Source organism: Tenebrio molitor, chromosome 5 (genome assembly GCF_963966145.1).
Source record: "Tenebrio molitor chromosome 5, icTenMoli1.1, whole genome shotgun sequence".
In the NCBI taxonomy this organism is placed as follows: Eukaryota; Metazoa; Arthropoda; class Insecta; order Coleoptera; family Tenebrionidae; genus Tenebrio; species Tenebrio molitor.
In genome coordinates, this window is record NC_091050.1 from 23,708,165 (window position 1) to 23,734,058 (window position 25,894).

At 35.1% G+C, this 25,894-nt stretch overlaps 1 protein-coding gene across 4 annotated transcripts in view; it reads left to right on the forward strand.

Annotated features, from left to right (window-relative positions):
- LOC138130946 (LIM domain transcription factor LMO4.1) overlaps positions 1–25,894 on the forward strand; it is a 249,212-nt gene that overhangs the window by 150,123 nt on the left and 73,195 nt on the right. For 2 of the 4 annotated variants that reach the window (XM_069047669.1, XM_069047672.1), the window contains one exon: positions 20,655–20,695. The exons of 1 other annotated variant lie outside the window; for it this stretch is intronic. The gene's annotated coding sequence lies outside the window, so the exon portion shown is untranslated. Of the gene's footprint in view, positions 1–5,705; positions 5,797–20,654; positions 20,696–25,894 lie in introns of those variants that run through there. One more of the 4 variants, XM_069047670.1, reaches the window with a different exon arrangement.

Here is a 25,894-nt window from a genome sequence, read left to right on the forward strand (position 1 = left end):
TAAGCATTTTTTCTTTATAAAAGCCTGGAACTAAAAGACAACTAGGAAACATTTTTGTAACATCCTTATTTCAGGTAGAATGAAAGAGCAAGTATCCATGCAATTAATCATGATAGCTGTTTATGGGATCAGTAAAAAATACTCTTTATGTACAAAAAGGGTGTGAGAATACGTTAGGAAAAAGATTTTAAAAATTCTTTAATTACAGGGTGTTTGGGGTATAACGTAACAAACTTCTCCTGTGTAAAGAAATAGACAAAATAAAACTTTTATTCTAGTAACATTTTTTAGTATGTGTTATAATTTTCTAGTAATCATTTTTTCAATTTGAAGAACTACTGTGTGACATCCACCGGATTTCTAAATTATAAAGGCGGCAGCTAAGGCATTTTCCTTTACAAATCCTCATTAGCTTGGTATTAATAATTACATATACGAACAGTGGCTCTCAAACAGTGTAAACGGAGTTTAGTCAGTTTAGTTCAGCATAATAAAAAAAGCAAATTGAAAAAAATGTCACCAAGAAAAGTTGTTCATTTAACCCAGCTGTGCATCTCAGAAAAGTTTGTTACCTTAAACACCAAACACCCTGTATGTATAATGCATTCAATTTTGTAATGACGAACTAACTGGAACTTTTTTTTTTGTTAAATTTTTGTACAAAATAAATGAAAACCAGACAGTTGGCAATGATTTAAATTGTCATATTATTGATCACTGCCAAAATGAATGAATTTCCAAAACGGAGTAAAGCATCAATAAGCAAGCGGACGAACTTGCACATTTTAAAGGCTTTCAACAAAATAAAAGAAATTACTCATGGTTCATGGAGAAAATATAAACGCAAGTACGAAAAGTACAAAATTGTAGAAGCAGGGGCGGATGTTTTTTCGGTAAATTCTAATCTAAAATAAAACTCTCCCTAAGTGCTGTACAGGCTTCAGTCCCAGAAGTATGTACAAAATTTTAAATGAAGGACAAGGACAAGGCTTATGGGAAACTTTAGCATCCATGACATATCCCCAATTATTGTTAATTTGTTTGAAGATTCCGATTCGGACTTAGAAAACAGCGACGATGACGAGGATGAGTAGCAAAGTGCAAAATTATTTCATTGTTACGTTCAGCTGCCTTTTCGTATTTGTTTAGTGCAACTTTGCTCTTTTTTTTCAAAATAATTAAACAAATTTAATTTCACAATACTTTGATTGGGACCAGTTTTAACAGAACAAATGACGTGACCCATAACTTAACTTTTTAAAAGCCCAAATTCGCGGTAAAAGGATGTGTTCACAAGACAAAAGTTACTAAATTTAGTAACTTTAGTTCGTCATTACAAAAATGAATCTACTATACTCGGCAACAGATATATTTTTTTGTTATTGTAGATTTTTGGTAACAACTACAGCCCGCAAAGGATTAAGGTTTTCCATATTTTTTTACTTATGAGTTTCCAAAAAAACATTTCTTTGTTGTATACGAGTAGTTGCCGCATTCTCCGATAAACAAGGCGCCATTCCAGTTATCGAGCAAACACTCCAAAACCACAAATCATTTTAAAGGCACAAGGTCAAATAGATCAGAAGAAGGGATTTAAATAATTTTTGTGTCAAGATTAAAGAATCGACCGTGTTCCTGAGTCCTTCGGTATGTTTATATAGTAGGTAGGTACATCGTTATTTGACTTCCTATTAAGCAACGTAAGTATGATGAATTTGGAACCTCAATTAATATTGTAGGCCAGGAGCTAAAAGCGAGCTTTTAGTGCCTGATAAAATAAATGGCTTTTAAAGCTTAGCAGGTGGATAGTTTGAAAAGAGCGATAGTTTTAATTAGTCGCACTACCGACATACGAATGAATGTTCAGAATTAATATTTTTTGAAAAATTAGTCGTGATATTTTGATAAATAAATAACTCTCCGGAAGCAATTAAATCGCCGTGTAAACTTTATGTTATCAAATTAAAGCTACGTCAGAAGGCGAGTAGAAGATACAATTTTGCGTGACCTTATTTTGGTTCCAAGGAAAAATTTATAAACATCTGTTTCCTAAATTAAAAATAAAACGGCCGAATAAATATTAAAAAAACAAACACAATATTTTATAGCTAAACAGGTATTAGTGTCTAAACATAAAAGCAACACGCATAATTTTTTAATGTTTATGGCTGGTTTAGAATTTTTCACATTTTTTCGACGTTCTAGTTAAGTTGACAAAACAAGCTGCGGACGCTTTCTGGACTATCGCTTTTAATAGCTTAATTATTTAAAGAACTAAATATTTTTCGTAATTAATTATCAAATCTGCTAACGATCTGTAAATTTATGTTTCGCGAATATCGTAAATTTGTCACAAACAGATTTAGTTTTTGGAGTTCGTTAGTGTCGAACCGCAAACAATCTCAGTCTTGGCAAAATTAGTTTAGATATTAACATAATGTAGGACACGACAAAATATGACTGCAAAAAATTTCTCCGTGGATAACGAGAAAAACAGTCGTAGATTCTGTAAACATTTTTATTCTTTTTAGATCCAGTATAAAATACGTAAAAGCCTTAATTGGCGCACAATTAATTAGTTAATTAAGCAAGTACTTTCAATTTAAGTGATCTTATCGTGGACGTTATCGGTCAATCGTGCTACAATTCAAAGACGCCCATTCAGTCCAGGACATTCACTTTTTGGTTTTTTTTTCCCAGTGAGTGGCAAAATAGCGATACCCTAAGTACCTAGGAAAAATGTAAAATTCATGAATTGAAATGGTGCGAAATAGTAATAATGTGACACAAAACCGTAAAAGTATGAAGGTAATTAATCTTCCAGATATCGTGAGAAGTATCCGTTTTTCATCACTTTTTAATAACAGCAAATTGAATTTGCCAAGGTCTTTTTTATTAATTGTGGTTTCGTGCGTTTACTACCGGCAGCCTCTCCACTAATCAGTCTTCATGCATAGCTCTCTCATTGATCATTTTTCATTCAATCATTCCACAACGGATCATCGTCGGTCTTATCTAACATTTCAATTCTTTCATTCAAGCTACCGTTCTTTGTTGTACGGTGAATAATGATGCCGACATTTGTTTAAAGAACCAAAGTGAACCGGCGTCTCCATTAATGGCAGCAACGAAATCTGGCAACCTCTCGCCTAATGCAGCAGGTAGAAGAAAAGAAGGAGATGAGAAAGAGTGACCGTGCTGGGCGCGAAAGCAACAGGCATGAAGTTGCGTCTGTCTAGAGGGGCACTTTTATTTCGGTATTTATGTTACGCTCCTTTGACAGACTTGATGTCACTGGATCTATTTATTCAGCTCGAATTCTGATGACAATCTTCACTAAAGATGGATTCCGACGAGGTCATTGCTGACTCTTGCCGCGACCAGGTTGACTAACCTCCCGCAAATTCCTCGAAACACTCTCTTTTTCATATTTTATCGCAACCGTGGGCCGCTCGTCAAATATCTAACAACAATTAATTATGGTTCGCTAGTATTTATGATGTAGATATTTCACAATATTATCTACCTAGTGATGTAAATTACAATATAATTATTCATTTTACTTGGATTTCTTGCCTTGTAGACACGAAAGAAATTATGTTAATGTTACGTTACAAATGTGATGAAAGTGAAAAGATATCTGGATAGGGCGAAAGTAGTGACGAAAGCGATTTAAAAAAATGAGAGGACGTAACATTGGTATATGCAGTAGGTATTGATAATTTGGGGTAAAGATTTTGATAAAACTCATTACCAATAAACCACAAATACAGGGTGTAACAGAAAAAAGTGCATTTATTTTAAATGGTAATTCATTACAACTTTTCGAAATAAAGTTTCTTGAAACTTGCAAAATTGAATTGCCATTTGTACCCCCTTTATTTTCACGTTGAATGGAATTTTATAAATCTGAAATCTTTTTTAAACAGGAAGCGTAAAAACCGAATGTTTTTATTCCTTTCGTATTGCATTTGATGACTAAAATGGTTTCACTTTCGTTTGTTTTTTTTAATTACTGCTGTTTTGTTTTTGTTTTTAAATATAGTTAGATTAAAATCAATCCTTCCATAGACCCTTCAGAATTTGTTTTCGAAAAACAATTATTTAGAAAAGTTGTAGTAGATGAGTCCTCTTACCAGTTAAAATAAATGCACTTTTTTCTGTTACACCCTGTATGTTACTATAAAGAACAATTTATGATTTACGATTAAACCATACTCTACTCTAATTCCAATTCCAACCTCTTGAGCAATGTTATGCAATAACCTAATTTCTGTCATCCAGAATGAACGAAATAGTATATTATTTTCAATGAGCGAATAATGACGGCTATTACTCATGAGGACGCTTTTATGCCAGCAATAAGCCATTATCCGCGAGTAGAATACTATACTTTTTCTCCGACTATGAAGAGACATTATTATTAGACAATTCTATACATTTATGCAGGTGATGGAACAGTATTCTTCTCTTGCCGAATTACTTTAGGAACAAGGTTCTGAAAATTTTCGGTGGCAACTACAAGAAATCAGCTCAGGACCAAGGCAGATGGTTGACTAGTTTTACTTCTAGTGCTTCTAAATATGATTTATTTGTTTCACAGTAAGGTATGAAGCGTTGTTAAACAAATGGATTAATCCAAGCAACCAAGTGCTCTTCTGGTCCCCACATTTGCCAGATTTGAGCCCGTATGACAATTTCTAAATCAAATATTCTAATGACATTTAAAATTGCGTCCATGGACATTCCAATTACAAAAGCAAAAGTATTCGTCCGAAAAAAGCTTATTTGGATTCATTCTTTAATTAGAGTATTTCTCACATTTATAGGCAATAAGCAATTTTTTGTGGGCTTCGTATCTTTAATGCAAGAATTTTTTCCGATTATGTAATAAAACTCACCCGATCATGTATCATCATTATTTTATTTTTGTACTTTTTTATCCACTCAGCGAGAAAAAATTGAATCGGATTATAAAATTTAATTTAAATTTTTTAGTGCAAATTTGAGCGACCGTAACATTTTACCACTTTATAATTAAATTTTGTCTTTAATCATCTCATATTTTAATTGAAAAATAATCGTCCTTGACTTTCAGACTCACCTTGTATTAAAGTTGTTGCAAACGTTCTGAATGTGTTTTTGCTCGTTTAGAATTATTTAACGAGCCTCGACAGTGTAAACTCTCAGTAATAATAATTGTTTGGACAACAAAAACTTTATGTTAATTAATATATTCAAGATATTCAAAATTGTAATACTACAGATATATTTCCAACAGAATATACAGCTTATTAATGAAACATACAACACATGATAATTATTCTAAAAATCTATAAAAATGAAAATGAATGAAGAAAAAGGAACAACTTATTTGTCAACCCTAATAACAGTTTAACAATTAAATAATAACACTAGGTGCACTTAATTCTGTAATTCTTCCAGAATTCAGAGCAAAAAGAGAAGAATAGAATGGAGTTGAAATTAAGAAAGTATCCGGCGCATTTGGTCATATTCCGCGAATAAAATGTGGTGAGATCAGAGAATCGGAGAATCTCGCAGTTTCACTTTTGGTCCGCGAACTCATATCCTTCTAAAACACCGCAAACGAATGACAAGAATTCGGTTATTGCTTGTCTGGGAATGAACGAAAGTAATTTTTAATCTATTTGACATCTTGAACTAGGAGTTAACCTTGAACGGTGAAGTGACAGTGCACACGTTCGATTTTGCCAGTGAAAATGTGTAACTGAAAGTTGGAAGATAAACCGAGACCTGACAGCCATCCATCAATAGGTAATACAAAAACTCTTCCCTCGTTTGTGACCACCTCCGGTAAACACTTCTTCGTAATTGAGTGTAATCTGCGACCTGAACAACGGAAAGAATTCGCGGCGTTGCGTGCCTCGAAAAATTCTAAATTGTATCGTGAAGCTTGCGAAGTTGTATTTGTTAATTAATAATTAATGAAGCTTGCTTGTAACTGAATTCCGATTAAATAACTTGCTAATTACCGCGTATCTCATTAAATAGGTTGTACTTAATTAAAGATATAAAAGTTTACGTAATGTATTGAATGACGATCGATTGTGATTATTCTTTCTCCCGGGGCGATCCGAGATTAATTTATTATTACATTATCAATACGTTTTCCACGTTCATCCACTTAACTGTACATAAAGACAGATACGTGTAGGAGGCCACTCGTACCCAATTGGCAACTTGTTATACCGTTAAAACAATTATTGATTGTTTTAACGTTACACTGATTGCACAAGTCTAAAGAGTAACAATATATTTTACGCAATACTGTTACAACTGGAAATGTTTAATTATGAATTATTGCAATTATTTACAACTGACGCCTTTATAGACAGATTCGCCAGTAATTGCTTTCGTACCACTCTCAACATCTCGAAAAGATATTGTTCTTGGTACTGGTCGTGGCTGGTGGAGGTGTTGCTAGACTTATTTATATCGTAACCACGATTACACTATTTCTGGATGATTCATTAATGGTTTCTTCTGCTTCATTTAATGCGTGGTGGAGGTATTATCTTTCCCAATAATGGAGATATACGACCTCTCAATTGAATCACCTGCAGCCACACCTTTTGTTCAATTAACGGTGTATTTTTGGAGCTGTTGTAATGGTGAAAACATTGTTAAGTGTGTTCTTTTTCAAGCAAATTTCTAGGAGGATTTGTGTGAATTTGTCGGTCTATAATCGAGTAATTGTCCTAGAAACGACTGTTCGATCAATTTACAACGTACACTTTTTCCAAGGCCACATATAACGGATCTACTTTACGATCGCTAATTATCGTTTAATAATTACTCACGACGACTTATTAACCGGAGTAATTATTGACTGTTATCTTTGTGGAACATTTTCCTTGCATTTGTTGCCGTTTTCTCTGCGTGTATTGTGTGTAGACAGTTTTGGTGCTTTCGAAATGGTTTTTGAAAAATTAACTAAACTGTTACAAGTAGGTACCAAAAGTATTTTTTTGTTCGACACTGTCAGAATTTGAGAATTTTCTCCTATGTGAACGGATTTTGATAAATGTCACAACTTGTCAAGCTAATTTTAAAGGTTTTAAGCGATTTGGAGCCTTTAAGGGGCTCGTCGACCAAAAAAACGTTGTATTCAACTCGTTCGTGTGCAATTTGGGCCTTTTTTGGCACTCGTGGGCCTTTAAAACGCTCGTTTCACTCGCGTTTTAAAATGGCTCACGCGTGCCAAAAAGGGCCCAATTTACACACAAACTCGTCAAATAAACTACTATTATCTTCAAGCCGTCGAAAATCGTGCCTTTGCGTATCTCCATAGAGACGGTTAAACTGTATTTTTTTTTCTGAGCGGAGTATGCTTCAAGTCCTAGAAGTAGAAGTGTCCCAGAGGCGACTCGACCGAGTCAAATGTAAGGTCACGACTAATTTATCAATTACACGAATTATTTAATAATTAAATAATCCCCCATTAAAATAAAGCCTTTAAAAAAGCGAAATAACGAAATTATCATCCAATATTTAACCGGCCCCACTGTCGTATTTCACGAGTCGTTTGTTTTGGGCGTATCCATCCTGTCAGATGTGATGTCAAAATCACCAAGCAAGGTGGTCGTTCGGTGTTAAAAAGTAAACATTTGTAAGTTGTAATCGTTTGCTAGTTACGTTTTGATAATTTTTGTAATATTTGGCGAATATCTGATATGAAGTGTCTTCAGTGCCAGTGAAAACGAAATGCATCGCACGGGACACGACTCAAAGAATTGATGCAGATCGCGGCAAACTCTATGGACATCTAATCGCACTAGTCTCCGGCGAAAAATGTATGATTTATAGATAATCTTCTGATTCTGATGAACAGTATCTGGCTACATAGGTAAAATTTCCGAGTTCCCTAGAGGAAGAATTATAAATTATTATTGTAGGTTAGGTGTGACAGGGCTTGTCGATGCGATGAAATCACCAATTTGACAATGGGAGATATTGAAAATTTGGGGTCTGCTGTCTTAGTAAAAGTTCAGGATACTAATAATTACAGATCGCGATCATTCACTATTTTGAGAAAGTTTTACCTGGAAATTGTCGGATAATTTAAGTAGCAATAATATCAGAAGGAAAGTAGGAATTACTGTTGCCTTAAAATTTGAAAATTGTAATATTAAAGTAAGTAACTGCAGGAAAAAAAATGAGTTCAAATAGTATATATCATTCAGACTAGAAGGTCTTTTTGTGCCTCGCCCAGTTGTCAATCTCTGCCACAAATAGATTAACTTCTGCTCTTTATGATATAATATACTACAGAGCGCCCAGAAATGTGGTAGCAAGTTTTTCGATTGGTCCCGCAAGATGACACTTTTTTAGAGAGACCTTTTTTATGCATGGCAACGCCGCTATCTAGATTGAGATAAATAAATGTCAAGAATTGTCAAACGTAAAACATTCAAATTTAAATTTTATTGAAAATGTTCAAATTGACCACCATTATGCTCAATGCATAACTGAAGCCTTCGAGCAACATCTCGACAAATTTTAGTGCACAAATCGGGGGTAAAAATTGTTCGGAAAACCTCCTTAACATACTCTTTTGAAAAAATTCAAAAATTGAATGTTGCAAGATTGAACAAATTTGGCTTTTCGAAAGTGCCATCTTGTGACACTTTGTGTAAAAGTTGCTACCACATTTCTGGGCGCACTGTATTTTTTGTATCACTTAAAATCCTAGGAGTTGAAATGTCCACAGGCGGCTCGACCGAATCAAATGTAAGGTCATTTATTACACGAAATATTGAATAATTAAGTTATTCCTATTAGAAAAAGCCTCTAAAAAATCGAAATAACGAAATTGTTACTCAATATTTAACCGGTGCCACTGTCTTGTAACGCGAGTCGCCCATGTGCATGGATGACAGATGTCAAAATGGCAAGATGGTCGTTCAACGTTGAAAAGTAAACTTTAGACTTTAGTAGATTTTGCTAATATTATTGAACCTTCCAGTAGGTACTAATAATAATTGCAACAAGAAAACCAGGAATTACTGGTGCCTTAAAATTTCAAAATTGTAACTACGGCAAAAGAAAATAAATGAGTTAATGTCCGATTTTTTTTGTGATCTGCTTGAAAATAAAGTGGTATATCATTCAGAGTAGAAGGTTTTTAGTGCTTCGCCCAGTTGCGACCTCGACTTCGTCTCGGTCTTCAATCTCTGGGGCTAGAACAAAAAGACTCACTTCTACTTTTAATGATATAATATACTATTTCTTTCAAATTAAGAGAATGTTTCAGCGTACTCGTAGGACAACTTTTGTGCAGGATAATTTTTTTAAACTAAAATGCGTTGCAAAGCAGTCTTAAAAATCTTGCAAGAATTGTTTTTTTACTTAGTTTCTTGAAATTAACAATACAAATTTACTTCAACAGAATTAAAACGCAGACACCCAAATATAAGTACGCTCTTGTGGCAAATTTTCATTGTCTGAGTGCGGATTCGAATTTGCTGTTTCAAATAATGATATTGATGAAAGCTTTTCAGCTTATTGGTCTTCAGCACATAGATCTATACTTTAGTTTAAAAGATTTAGTCTGCTCGTAGTTTGGAATAATGTTTCTTGAATGTTTTCTCACTTGAGTTAATACTGCCTAAAAAGGTTTGTCGAGTACAGTTTTCACATTTGCCTCTGATCGGAGCTGCTCCTGTTGTTTTAAGTGCTCCAGTCCAGATTAAAATCCCATTCACTAAACAGTACATTGTTTAGAGATTTTGCAACATATGTGACAACAAATAAATTGACTGTAAGTGTGTAGTGAACATAAATCGTTAAAAGCTCTTTTGTAATAACTCTTTGATTTATTAACTTCATAAACGAGCTGGGTTTGTTAACATTTTTAGTTTAGTTCAATTTCGTTTTTTATCAGTTGCTGGGAACGCAAATGACTAGCAAGACTTCAGGCATTTCAGGAAATACCTGTCAGTGGGCAATCGCTAATTTGTGTTGGGTTATAAAACTGTAGTTAAAAAATGAAAGTAGACTCGTATAACGCTATTTTCCCATGCTACATCTTGAGTAAGCATTGCAGATTTCTCCTCGCAGATAAAACGAAAAAATAGCATTCTTGATTTGCGAATGTTGTGGCCCAGATGAATGTATTTCCGTTTTTTTTTTTTAAATCAAATACGTTTTAGTATGTCGATTAGCGTAATGTTTTATGGTATTGAGCATGCATTTGACATCGCTGGGCCGTTATGCGCAGCTAATAGATCTGGTGCAGACATTTCAATATAACTGATAGAGGTATTTCCCAGTATTGTTCCTGCCAAAAAAACCTGTATGATGTTCGGTTGTTCTGCATACCTTACATATCTGTCAACATTTACGATGTTAATCGTGAAAGCCACTATCGATTTAGGTATGCGGTTGAACATTTCTGTGAATGACTTGACATTCTTTCGAGTAATGGGCCCGACCTGTGACCCCTTCCGGATTAAATATGCCCATTTGTAGGACCGCTGAATCTTTTAATTAATTTAAGAAACTAACTTTAACGATGAGAAAGTTCCTTGTTTATTGTGTCCAGTTTACCTGTTTACGCAGTCTTCAACTTTAGAACAAGTTAAACCGCTTGACCTCTGTGTTTCGCGTTACGCTGCATAAACATTCTCCGAACCCAAGATCTGGAACTAATTACCCCAAATTTTGTGGGGATGGGAAATTGCATCGTCTTGCATTATGACTATTAAACAAGGGCGCCGCGCTTTGTTATGCATGCAACGTTGCACTGCACGAAAATCTCGTCAAATATTAAGCGGCTCCTCAAGTGGAGCTGCTTCTTTCACAGTTCTTGTCACGGCAACAGTCACTTCAATTATGTTAAAAGCGCGGGCTTTTGGCGTGCCACTTAGTCGCAATTGGTACCACTACATTTTTAACCAACCGAGTGTGTTGGTGACAGTAATCTTGCAAACTCCTCGATAATTGTTTTCTGATACAGTTTATTGCTTCCACTGTCAATTTCTTTGTTCGTTAGACACACTGTACGCTTGATCGTAACACAATGCGTGGTTTTCAGTATTTAGGTAGATGCTCAGCTCGGAATCAATTATTAGTGGAAGCAATCGATCACCAGGTGCATTGTGAAATGAATTATGATTCACAAAATGAATAGACGCAGTTGTGAGAAAGCTCTCGTATTTACTTCTCTCAAATGGTTATTAACAAAGTGAGGTTTTACCTGTTCTCAGAGGATTGAGCCTTTGCAACAAGTTCCATTGCGACTAGTACTCGCAACGGTGTCGTTCCATTGAGGATTTCGAATGGGATTCTTAATTGGTGGTGGAACGTAAACGTCGCTCTAATTGGAAGAAAAGTTTTATTTATTGCGGCGCCGATAGCTGCCCACGACAAAAAAAATAAATGATAACAATAAAAGCATATACAGTCGGTGCGGCATATAAAATACTTATAACCTGAAAGGAAATAACGAACTGGCTATGTAAATAAAGGCAAATAATTTAACCCGGAGTAAGCGCGGGCATCAAGCTTGCTAAATAATGAATAAACGAAAACAAAAGAAGTAATCAAACCATATTTAAAATTTAAATATCTCAATTAAAGCAACACAATATACATTTCCATGTTAATTGCAATCCCCACCTGCTGCATTCCCCATAATCTTCAGGTCGGTCGATAAATTAGAATGGCCGATGTCTCTATTAGATATTTGGGATGGTCGTTAATTTGAAACTCGCCGAAATCGTGGGACACATTAAATAATATAAATCGAGGGGTCCCGCGACAATAGACGCGCCCTCCTCGTCAAATTAGGGGATTAAATTTATTACCTGACCCCCTGCCACCCTGTTTTATTATTCAGTTTTCGTTTGCATTCTGTAATATTCAATTTAGTCATATTGTGCGCTCGAATTGCTCCTATTTATATGAATATATTGAAATTGTACAGCTCAATTAATACGTACGTGTGAGAGAGAATTCAATTGAATAAATTCCATCCAAATAAGCTCATCCGAAAGTAATGGCGTTTTTGGTGGTGCGTCTTCGGCCGTACCTGAAAGAGTGGAACGTTATTATTCAAACAAGCGATATTTCGTGCTTTTCAATAAAAAACGCCGTAATCTCAAAAATAGCCCCCATTAAATTTACAAACGACAATAACACGCATTCTTGGGATGTTTCGAGTCCGCTCACGTCTGCCCGTCTCTATATAGTTATAATAATGATACCCTTCACAGGCTATTTCGTGTCTCTCAAATCAAACAGATCGGGATGTGTATTTTTTTCGACACTGAACGCAGTATTTTTGTCCGAAATGATGTCGGTCCACCGCATCCGAAGATAACGAGCTTACACAATTAGCGCGAGCTGTACGGCGCATGCGCTTGTATTGTAGCTTAAGCACAATTAATTAATTAACCAGAAACAGTGGCGATTTGCTTTTAGCTGATTTCAGATTTAAAAAATCAGAAATGCCACATACCATTATGTACTCCTTAACAAGTTAAAAACTTTACATTTACCTGAAAGTGCTTCAAAGAGGACCTTTTTTGCGAAGGAAATTGTTTTGAACTTGTGTAAGAATTCTTCTGTATAATATAGGAATATTTTATTGTCAACGACACTGTAACAATTTTTTTGCAAAAAAATTGCCGATTTGGAAAAAAATGGTAGGTACATAGAAAAATTGTTCATCATGATGAGTTCTGTTACTGGTTAAAATTAATATACTTATTTCTGTTACATCTTGTATAAATAGAAATACCTAGATTTTTGTAGTTTAAGATCCACAAAAGTTAAAAATGAAAGCTGACCCTAGAAGAAGCACAGAGAAATGGTAACATGTAGTATATTATGTTATTAGGAGCAAAAATGAAGTTTTATGTGTTGGGGCAGGTCGCATGTACATACTCGTATACTAAGGCCGCAAAATCATTCTTTAACGTACCGAGAGAAAAATTATCGCCGAGGCCGCTTGCGGCTGAGACAGGACAATCACGGGGATATTAAAGGATTTCGCGACCAAAGTGTACAAAACATTTTTTGTGCAATCGAAAATTTGTAATTATTACAAAATGAACACTGTCAATAAATACATATAAATAAATTCGGCTTACATGTTGCTATAGAAATGACATAAATAAAACAATTAATTTTGTAAATACATAATCGTAAAAATGTCGGAAGAGAATTGTGGTGAAAGTGATGTTTCAGTTTTGTGTGGGTGCTTCTCCAGAGTTAAAATGTACGTATTATAAATTCTGCGGTTTCTAATTTCATTCCCGAAAAATCTAAAGGTCAGTCTTACATGGAAATTCTCATTTGTATCAAATATAATGATTTTTACTTTAACGGCCGTCGTTAAAAGCTATGGCAAATGCAATTTCGCGGCCTGTTTTAGGTACGCGAAGTATTCGTTTCGCGTACAGTTGCATAAAAAAATTATTATTGTCTAAAAATAAATTAAATGACATAGTTGACATAATGAGAGAACAAAAGGTTATTTTGGAAATTTAATTAGGTACACTGTTTTTATACGCTTCAATTTATACAAGGAAACTTTTCATTATCAACATAATTTTAAAAAATACCCCTACATCTTAATTAATCTTAAAACATGTATTTTTAAAATCTTAATTTTTGTTTATGGTTTGCAAAGTAGGTATACATATAGGTGATAATTACAATTGATAAATATTTTATATTTTGTAAGTGGGTATTCAAGTATTCAAGCTATGGCAAATGCAATTTCGCGGCCTGTTTTAGGTACGCGAAGTATTCGTTTCGCGTACAGTTGCATAAAAAAATTATTATTGTCTAAAAATAAATTAAATGACATAGTTGACATAATGAGAGAACAAAAGGTTATTTTGGAAATTTAATTAGGTACACTGTTTTTATACGCTTCAATTTATACAAGGAAACTTTTCATTATCAACATAATTTTAAAAAATACCCCTACATCTTAATTAATCTTAAAACATGTATTTTTAAAATCTTAATTTTTGTTTATGGTTTGGAAAGTAGGTATACATATAGGTGATAATTACAATTGATAAATATTTTATATTTTGTAAGTGGGTATTCAAGTATTCAAGCTATGGCAAATGCAATTTCGCGGCCTGTTTTAGGTACGCGAAGTATTCGTTTCGCGTACAGTTGCATAAAAAAATTATTATTGTCTAAAAATAAATTAAATGACATAGTTGACATAATGAGAGAACAAAAGGTTATTTTGGAAATTTAATTAGGTACACTGTTTTTATACGCTTCAATTTATACAAGGAAACTTTTCATTATCAACATAATTTTAAAAAATACCCCTACATCTTAATTAATCTTAAAACATGTATTTTTAAAATCTTAATTTTTGTTTATGGTTTGGAAAGTAGGTATACATATAGGTGATAATTACAATTGATAAATATTTTATATTTTGTAAGTGGGTATTCAAGTATTTTTCCAACAAGCAAATATTATTCTTTTTTTTTTGTTGTCAAAAAGCAAACAAGAAGATTTGTTTAAATGTTGCGCTAAAATATTCGACATAGATCCTATTAACCATTTAATTAATCGTGTAAGCTCATTATCATCGACACCAACCCAACCCACATTGGATTATTCTAAAAATCCGGAGTTATCATCGGTTTAACACGCCATTGCGCATTTGGCGCGCCCCACACCGAAATTCTTGTAGGAATGCGAAGACGAGTGGCCAAAGCCCGATAATAAGGATGAGCATTTTTGATCTTTGTTAACCCGTGTCAGTTTCAAAAGCCTGAGGTCATCCAGATAACGGGATTAAAATAATTGCTACGACCGGCGAGTCGCAGGTGTCCCGGGTATCTCACGCCGATTTTTACAGCACAAATTAAATACTCGCCTTAAAGATACTCAAAATTAAGTTAATTGTCCGGCCGGAATGTTGGCGACTCTTCTCACGGATGAGCCGTCGCCGGCGCGGTGGCGCAAGACTCAAGACATCTTGATGTCTCAGTTATGGAATTCCTCCATGTTGGTTCCTCCCTCGGATTGAGTCATAAATGGGCATTGTAGTAGTTTTATGAAAATTTCCTTTCGACTTCATGATTGTGGAGTAAGGACCGAGACGGAGACGTGCTCGGGGGAGGAAAGACGTCTACCGACCAGAAAGAAAACCGGTTGGAGGTCGACAGTGCAAGCCACAATGCACAGAACACGTGGGAGTGGAACAGGACAACGTAGTACCGTCGGTCTTTACTGAGGAATGCGGCCGGTTTACCTAAACTTGCAAATCGAACACGTGAAGATGCTGCGATTACTTCAGACACACAAAAATGCCAAAAGTACATCGGATTGTCGGCGAAGGGTCAAGAGTCGCTCCAGAATGATTGCAGAAAAGAGCGAGAAGTACCCATTGGTACTTGAATGTTTGTTCACGATTTCCACCACTTAATTAATTTGTTGCCATACAGAAGCGCTTGTTTAAACTTTCGCATATTCTTACTGATAAAAGAAGTTTTTACGCTGAAATAAAATTTTTAATTCAATAATTGAAAAGGGTGCTTTACTCTGTAAACGTGACGCATTCACTCGGTTATAACACGCTTTATACACCTACCTGCTTAGGGGTGTACAAATATGTACTGAAGAAATCGAATATGTTTATCAAATTCTTAAACTGCACTGAAATAATCTGAAAATTGTACCTACGCATTCCAGCTCAGATGTATTCCCTTACATCAACAAACATAATTTTTCGTTTTTCATACTTATAGTTCAACAAAATATGATTTGCTTTTTAAATAATACTTGAGACAACTGAACTGCAATTGGCATTTAATAAATAAATAATAAGGTAAATTTTCACAGTTTATACTATATTTGAGGAATAAAACTCCTAAGGAGAATTAGAAAAAATGTCATAAAATACCTAATTAGTAAAATGTATTACATTATTTGTATTTTTTGTAATTATTTGTTACTTTGACATTCTTTGTATGAATAGGATGAATAAAAGGGTACTTCCTAGGTTTCACATACCTATTTCTTATACATTTCTTGCACCATCATACGAATAGGTATATAAAAAAAGCGGAAATTCTTATTGATGCTTTTTACTGGTGTATCCTTTGCAATTTAAGAAAAACTGAAACTTTTGGCATAAGTACGAGTACTTACTACTACTTACTAAATATGTTGACTTAATTCTTAATTTAATATAAAATCATCAAAGAATATCAGGTCAGAGCAACATGAGCTTAGCTGAGTATCAGTGAAAGCAATGCATGGGTAATAATAAAGAAATAGACTAGTGGTTTTGAAGCTATAACAAAAGCTGGAGGACTTTCCTATAAAAAAAAAAAAGAAAGGAATTGACGGACTCTTCTTTTAGGCTGTTAATTTGTAGTTATTAGTAAAGCACAATCATTATAAGCAATTTTCTGTTTTGGAAAAAAAATTTCTTTTTGCAACAAATTTAAATTTTTCTCTGTCTGTTTCCAAGTCACTGAAAAAATTGTTTTTTTGCATGTCGTAATTAAAGTAGCACTTTTTTAAACGAAAAATTGTAGTGAAAGTAGTACTTTTTTGCATCATTTTATTCCATCTCTTTTGGAGATGATTGTCAAAGCATACCCATTTTTTTTTTTGATAAATCCTTTTAGCCCAAATTTCTCAATTTACAACGATATACAAAAAATAGCGTGTACAACACGTCATAAAAGTCTCTTTTTTCCACTCATTTTCTTGATTAACTCGGGCTACGTCCTCGTTACTCAAACTGCAAATTCATGAACAAAAGTATGACTTTCATAACTACATAGTTGTACAAATAACTATTTCTATTCTTTATATCAATCTTATTGCAGGTACCATCCATTATTTACGATCTATGTACATATTTAGGTCTTCATAAACAAAGTTTATTTATTATTAATAATTGTGCGTGCAGTTAACTTCTGGAGTGCTGAAGTAATACAAATTATTTTCCTGTTTTGTTAAATGACAATAACATATTTAAAAAATGTATTATTTAGTTCTCGAAAAGAGTCTAGTGAATATGTCAATGTGCTCTTAATCTGTGTCAAAAGAGATTTCAATTAATTAAGAAATCATTTTTATTTAATCTTCTTACGAATGTTTATTTAATTTTTGATCATCACTCTCACTCACCGAACGTGATCTGTTCGACCCGGATATCACAGGTGAGACGAACCAAATCATTTAATTTATTTTTTGAATCTTTATTGTTCCATAATGGCCAATTTATTTTTAAAGTTATTTAGAACGTTACAAGGACATTCCAAGCAATGTCTTCATATACGTTTTAATTACAGTAATTATGAAGTTATTCACTGTTAACATAGCTAATTAGAACTTCATCCATTTACATATATCATTTTTATTTATGCGGATCACACCACAATTCAGTAGTCTATTCTTTTCCTACAAAATTTTGTTTATATTCCATTCGACTAATTTTCTTTCTGAAAGTTCCCTTTTGATGGTTGTACATTATACACAGATCTGTCCAGAAAGTTCGTTCTTCCGTATTTCTTAATGAATTTATATGAAGACAATGTATTAGATGTTCATTTAAATTTCCGGTCAAAGTTGGCGTTGAAAAGTCGATTATGAACGCACCACTCGTGTAAAAACGTAAGATTTAAACAGCTGATCTGTAATCCGTAGTGCCAACTTTGATCGGAAATTTAAATGAACACCCGATATAATTGTTTTGATGAATACATGGAGAAGAAAGCGTAATTCTTCGCCGAGTTGTAAAGCTGCATGGTTGATTACGTTCTGCTCATCACTTCCAGCTTTTCATAATTTCCAACATGTAATAAGTAACATGTTCTTTGTTTAAGAGTTGAAATTATTTTGAAAGCTGCAGAAAGTTAGGTTAATTAAGTTGATTGAAACAGATAGCAGTTCGACAGATTTAATTAAATTATTTAATTAAGGATGTGAGCTCGTTCCCCACAGATAAATTTGGTTTGGATTATTTTTGATCGCTCTCTATTATTTGCCTAATCTTTACCACAAAGATCTCGTCTGATTGGTTTAACCGCTCTAAATTTGTGCGTTCGTGTCTTGACGTTTTTAAAACGAGCCTCTTTGTTCAAGACGGAGGGTAATTCCAGGTGTGGAACATCAGAAAGGAGGAATTGTCTCAGTTATCGCGTGTTTTTTGGTGTTCGGCAAGACGCAATAAACCAGTCTTGTGGGAGGTCGGGTTAGAGGTCTGGTCGAGATAAGAGAAATACTAATGTGTGAAATATAACGATAACATGTCGCTTGAGAATTAGCGCCAGGGGCATTAAGAGGCGAGCACCGTTTATAAGCAGCAAGCAAACAATTTAGATAAATCCAATGTCTACAATTCATACCGAAACAACTGGAGTTAAGATAGCGGACAACACTTTGCCAAATTTCGACGGGGAATGGGTTCAGATAGCGAAATTCCCGAAGCTTATCGGAATTCCAATTGAATCCAGTAGTTATAAAGACATCGTACTGCGGAACAAGAGCTCCTAATTAGATAACAAGTAGAAAGTTTGTTGGAGCGACCGGCCCTGCGCGCCCTCCACCGAGGGCAGAAAGATGGTGGTTATCGGGTCCGGACAGGACGACTTCCGGACTGGACTACCGCTCAACCGGACCGTGTTTACCGGAACTCGGCAGCCGTAACAAGATTACGTTGTAATAGCGGATAACCGCCGGTTGAAGGCGTTTAACCGCAACTTGGTGTCGCATCGCTAATGTCACTCGCCTTGCGGTCACCAACGAGAATGCCTAATTGTTTATTGACAACTAACACCCTTTACACTACGAATTCGACTTTCGATTTGCCTTCAGATGACCTAGTTGGATGATGACATTAAACCAAAGGCCGATTACCGACGTGGGCGCGCCTCGATCTCTTCACGAACATGTGAACTCGCGCCTTACACACCCACGTGACAACTTTCTTCACGTACAATTTTCGGTAACATGCGCCGAAAGCCAGGTGTTGTTACGACCGCACTACGGTTCTTTTTTATTTTCTTCTTCAACCGCAGTGCCGTTAAGTGAACAGTAGACGTGTTGGATGCTCTTATGGGCTGTGACCTTGGAAATATTCCCGCGAAGGCGGAGAGATAAACCAGCGAAAAATCTGTAAATAAAAACTGAAAATGTTGACTACTTTCAAATTCAAATACATAGATACAAATAGACGAGACAGAGATGAAACTAACGTAACGAATGACGATGTTTTTCAGTCGGTTTGTAGCGCCTACTTGAGACCGATATTCGTCGTTTGCGCAGATATGACTCATAGCCCATGAGAAAATCCAAGACTTCTACCACAGTACCGCGCTTTATATTCGATACATTTTGCTGCGAAGTGTTAAGAAATTTTGATTCTGTTTTTTTTTTATTATAATAAGTTTTCATATAGGTATAAGTAGTACAATGTCACTTTTTGAATGTTATAACTTATAACTTACCACGCTAGTGCGGTAAATAAAGTAAAATTAAGACCAAGTCATATCTTTTGAAGTGTATCGTGTTCTGAGAATATCGTTACAGTTAGACCTTCTAGTTCTCAGTCTGATCGAGTGAAAGAGTATCGAAATAGGAATATTTTACTCGGAAACTTTCTACTCTTAGGCTTTCAGTTATCTATTGTTGAGTTATCGCGTGGCGTGGAGGTAAAGTTGTTAATTGCCCATCATGTGTATAAATCGGTCGACCTCTGCAGCTTAACCCAGAAATCGGACATGAAATCTCTCTTCTGGTTAATCCACGAAGATCGAGCGGCAATCGATCAAGTTGCTCTAAATACGGCCGTGTGACCATCAATAAATAGTGATTCTCAAGTAGGAAAACGTATGGTCGAGCGGTTTGAAGTTCTGGTTTCGGTGCACGTACGGTACAGTTTATCTGGGATAGAACAGGTGTCGGGGACTCTCCGAAGGCGATGCCCACGCAGGCCGGCGATCCTCCGCCATTATCGCACCAATCAAGCGCAAAAGGAAACGAAAACGGTCCCGTTCTGAGGCAACAATGCCCGCCGCAATGAGGCGGCGGCGGATCAAATCGTGCCGTGTGAAATAGTAAATCGTTGCCAGTATTTGCTCGACAACCATAAAATCCGACATGCTCATCCACTTACCGACTCTTACAATCAACTAATCTCGGATTAGCGATGGTAAGAGTGATTTATTTCGGGATCGCGCGCGATTTCCATGATCTTTGGCACAGTTTCGGTGTTTGCGGTGGGAGCGAGCTTTTAATTGAGCTTGTGGTATTGTTCTTCGAGGAGCTTTTTTATCGGGCTAGACGAGCAGATAGAAAAACTCCGACGATTAAATCTCTCAGCTCGGCGCATTAAATTGTTCACGCGATCTCTCGAGAATTTACTGAAGTGGCGTTAAATTATATGATTGTTTCTTAAAAAAAACCGAATCAATTACCAACAGGAAACCCGGGAGGATGAATTTTTATTATAGAAACAAAACATTTAATTATGTTTTGTGCTTTGCAATGAAATTAGTTTTTGTATGAGCGTTTACGAGGAATTAATTACTGTCTTAATTGATTTTCTTGTAGCTTAGTTTAATTTGACTCTTGAGGTTTAATACTTACGGTTTTGTTCTCTTTTGCAGATAAAACGATCACTGCACGTCTATGACTTCTTCGGTTAAGGGTGAGTCTTTTTCTATTTACAGTCGTTAACTCTCATGGATTTCATTACCGTTAAGTCTTGTTTTTTTCTGCTATTTAAACTTGATTGATCGATTTTCTCCTGACGTGTCTTGAAAATTTGCTTCCATTTGTGCTAACTGTTTCTCCTGATTTTATCTGGAAAATAGGAAATGTTTAAAAGTTTTCAAGTGCAATTAGACTTTAATTATAATTTATGATTATGGCAAATAAACGGGAGAATTAGCCACGAACAATAGATCCGAATAACAAATTAGACGCTTTTACAGAGGCAATTTAAGACGGTGATGACTGTAATTTTTACTTCAGTTTGTGGAGCAATTCAGTGCTGTTTTTGCCTTAAGAATAATTGCAACAGGCATGGTTCGTAAACCATGAAATTAAACGTGAATAACACATACCTAGGTAAAATACAATAATTTGTCTGCTGCACCAGAAAACAAGAGCTTCCTTCGAACCAGTTTTCTTCTTGTTTTCTTCCTACGGAAAGACATTTTTGTCTGTTGTGCCTTCTTTTTGAGCATTTTTCCATCTTTATCTTCTTTCTCTTGCGTTTCTAATTGTGTTTAGATGGTTGAAATATGATCAACAGATGTATCCCTGTGATCTGCTCGTGTCAAATGACATAGGCCAAAAAATCACCGAACAAAGCAAACAAATTGCAGTAGGGTCAGTAGGTTCCATCATTCATTGCGTTTCTTCAATAATATTGTCAGTCTTCCAATTTACGTCGAAAGGAGTTACTTGTAGCTTTTTGCAATTTATGTTCCATTTTAGACCAAAAATAAATATATTTCGTTTAGAAGAAGTGAGTTCTAATAGCATCATAGAGTTGGATTCTCTTATGGGCTGTGCCATTTGACATATCTGCGCGAAGGAGGAGCGATAAACCAGTGAAAAATGTATAAATGTAAACTGAAAACGTCGACTACTTTACATGCAAATAGACGAGAGAGAGACGACACTAACGTAACTAATGACGATATTTTCCGGTCGGTTCCTAGCGCCTACTTGAGACCGATATTCGTCGTTTGCGTAGAAATGACTGATAGCTCATGAGAAAATCCAACACCTATATAATGTATTTTACCATGAGAAAATGAACGTTTCTTTTAATATTTCAAGAAAAAATTCCATGTGGGTCAAAATTTGCTTCCCAAATTGCTACAATCTACAATACATAAAAAAATATTATTGACATGAAGTTGTCACGAAGTGTGGTGATTTTCTTAATTCGTGGATGAAATGTCTTATTTTGACAGTCTTCCGTGTGCGTTATAAACATTTTTTACCCATATGTTAAATCTCGTAAATAACTTTGTTTGAAGCTTATTTGGAAATATTTTACGGAAACCATTTGCTAGCCCTAGCCTAGTTCCATTAATAAGAACATGAAAAAGCTTTCAAAATCATTAGTTCAAGAGGGAAAAAATTCTAGACACTATTATTTGTTAATAAAATGTTGTCCAATTTGGTTAATATTTTCGTACTTCCACGTTTTAAATTTGTGATCTAAACTGGCGCCCCCTCAAAGATGGCGTTCTGCGGTCCCACACGTACAGCATATCATAGGTGAAGGAGCCTTTTATTGAAATTACTCGTGTTTAACACTTGACCGAAAAGGTACCGTCACTGACGGTGTGACCACGCAGCTGCTTTGCATTCTTGTGAGCAGGTCGGCTATGCTAATAAACAATCAATGTACGTGCCTAATTAGACCGTTGGTGTGTTCATTGTGCGTACGCAACCCCGGTGATGTCTTACTTGTAGTGCGTGACACACGTGAGTTGCGTGTCCACACGATGATCGTGTGTGTGCCACGGTTGTATTTGTAGAAAGAAAATGAGACAGCCAGTCCCGTTCCAATATAGCTGGTAGATTGCTTTATAACGCACCACTTATTTTTTGATTGATAAATTCGTTTGTTGAACAAGAATTGTCGGCCCTAAAATTATCCTACCAGTTGAGATTTTAATTCCGGGCAAGATGTCGCCGTCCCTGCCTCCGTTCAATTACATTGTGAGTCATTCGTCAATATTACACAGCGTCGGTAGCAGATGCGTCCGAACGCGGAAAATATGCTAATATTAGCAGAAGTTGTTCTTCCTCACTTATTTGCTCGTTTGATGCGCGCTTGGTCATGAAAGTAACACCTGAAACAGGCTATTCGCATTCCCCAACTGCTCCACAGCCGCACACTCCCGACTGGAACTCTCTAAACTTCTTTACAAAGATGCACAACATCAAAGATGGACTTAAGCACTGGGAATTACATTTGTATCGTCTTGCCTCCGAACGAGCTCTATGTAAATGGCTGTCTTTTCAGTCCTTTTGGGGCGCCTCACTCAAAAAAATGTATTTTCAATGCCAAATTATGCAAATATTTGTTCACATATTTCACCAAAGACTGCTCCCAAAGACACCAAGTCTACTTTTTTACTTTGCAAAGGACCGAGCCGCAACTTCAAAATATCTCACCAATGATTGTTACCGAAACTGAGAAAGAACATAAATAATTAAATTATGTTCATGTACAGATGTGAATTTAAAGGGAACGATACGTGTGGTTTACGCCACGGTAATTGAAATTTTTTACTTTGCTTCAGTCTGAAAGACTGAATAATTACACCAGTTATTTGATAACAATTTTTCGTTTGCGTAGTAGCTCAAGCTAAAATCTTATACTGTAGATTTTTAGCTTTATGATAGCAACTCTTTTGGAATTTCTGTGTCCTTGTGAGTTGTTTTACAACGTTTTTCACATGACACTTTTTCTTCAGTGTGCTTAAAAAAAGAAATTATTCCATATCTTCAACAAAGGAATTTCTGTTTTCACAAAAGCTTTGCATGTACAATCGCGGTCAAAGAATACTGGTACAGTATGTTACTATAGACACTTCCAAAACTCAATCAAAATTTGCCCACGATTATACCTACTGAAAATTGTTATTTTTATTGATTTTCCTGTTTGGTTTATTTATACACTACTACAATTATGTATAAATTATGAACTTTTTCATGAAACAATGTTTGGTACAGTGAAACTGCCCTCTAACGGACACCCACGGGGAATGAAATATTGTCCGCTATACAAAAGTGTACACTTTTCGGAGAAAAGTGAAAACATGCTTGAAATTAGGGGATGGACCATAAAAAATAGATTATGTACATATTCACGTGCAAAAAGCATTTATTTTGCAACTTACAAAAAACATTAAGAAAAAGTGAAAATGTGTATGTAGAAAAAAAAAAACAAAGATACATACGTATGTAACATACTATGGGCCGGTTGCACCAACGTGAGCTAAATTTAACTAGAGATTAAAATATACGAAAACATTGTTATAACAATAGGTAACTACAGTAACGAAGCATTTTAACCTACAGTTAACTTTAACCGGCGTTGATGCAACCGGCCCTATGTGTATGTAACTATTTGCAAAATGGCGTGGACATTCGAGAATTCGATAGTGCGAGGCAAACCAACCTCAGTGGAAACGGCTTTTCTCAACAAACATTCGTTTTCGCAGGGTTGCTGTCTACTTTAAAGAGATTTTTGTGATCAGAACTTGCAGAAATTGAATGAAAAACCTGTCCGTGTACATTATTGGGAGTGTCCGCTTTATACACGAATTGAATGTGAAGAAATTAATGGGACGACGCCGGATAATCAGAATTTGTCCGCTCAAGGGAATTCGGAAGTGTCCGTTAAGGGAAGTTTGTACCGGGTGTCAAATCACTTATGACAAGTACGAAAATGACTTTAAAACTAAATTATATTTATATGAAGGCATTATAGATGCATAAATACTGTTCACCGCCACAAAAATTGGGTATCACTTTTTTGTTAAAATTAATTACCTAGGTACAGCAGGCAAAAAACTATCACTTTAAAAATAAAATTTTGTTCAATGCAATTCAAATTTAGTATACACAAATTAAACCTCATTATGATTTGCTACTAATTGTAAACCGCTTTTTAGCAATTTTTATATCAATGGAGAAAATTAAATCAATAATAAATACAAAGTGTTATGTTTTATAAACGAATTAATCAAAATGAAACATTTTCAATATTTTGTTTGAAACTTTTGGCTTTAAATTAAACTGACAGAAATTTTGCAATGCAATTTAGCTACTTTCTGCAGTATTAAAGAAATTTATAGACAGAAAAGCTTCTTTTAGTTTATTTATAAAATTATTTTTGGTATAGTTTTCCCATTTATAATTTGGTTTTATGGCAGTGCAATTGTAATTATTAGGGGCTGGGGTTGCGGTTTTGGCAATAGTGAAGATATTGTAGCCTAGTCAGACAACAGACAACGGACCTTCTTTTACAGTCCTAGGATTTATGGCGGTAGTTGCCTATTGTCGGGGTATTTAACTCCCTGACAACAGGGCTGGTAGTAAAACCAAATTATAAATGGGAAAACTATACAATATGCTCACGTTTTTCTATAATTTGGTCATAATACCTGTTGATCAAAGTTGAGTGTCTCACCCATTTATCTGCGGTAATATCAACGACAAAATTATAAGTTTTTGCAAGAGAAAATTATAGGTAATTTCCAATTAATGAGTGCTATTACACTCCAGCTTTGGTTTTCGGTTTCGTCCATAATGTTGACAACTTTGTCTTCAATTATTTTTTTTTCCTATTTTGTGGTGATGTTGTTTAAGACGCATATCTTTTTACTTAAAATTATAAAAATTAAGAACAAGTAAAACGGTTCTATTAAATGATACATTCAGTATAAATGGGTTTACTGTTTGGTAATGTACTCGTTACTCTCAACTGTGATTAAAGACGCATTACTCCACTAGACGTGTAAATAATCGCATATACTACAAAGTTGGTATGATACTGCTTACGAAATGTCACAATTCTGTATACGTTTTTTTTGTACTAAAAGGTAAAGTAAGTAAAGTAAAAAGTATCGTATTCAACTCACGTCTAATGGTCATTACCCTTTTGGATGAGTAAAGCTTAGACTTCTTGCCGCAGACTTCAATCTGATGAAATCTGAATTTGTTAATTAAATTTTAAGCAAAGTATGGTAAAATCGTGTTGAGTAGATTTTGTTGTTTTAAAATTTATATTGCAAATCGTTATCGCTGCATCAGTGCAAAACATAACGCGTTTGTTTATTAAGTTGTATAGTAATATAATTATCGATGACTT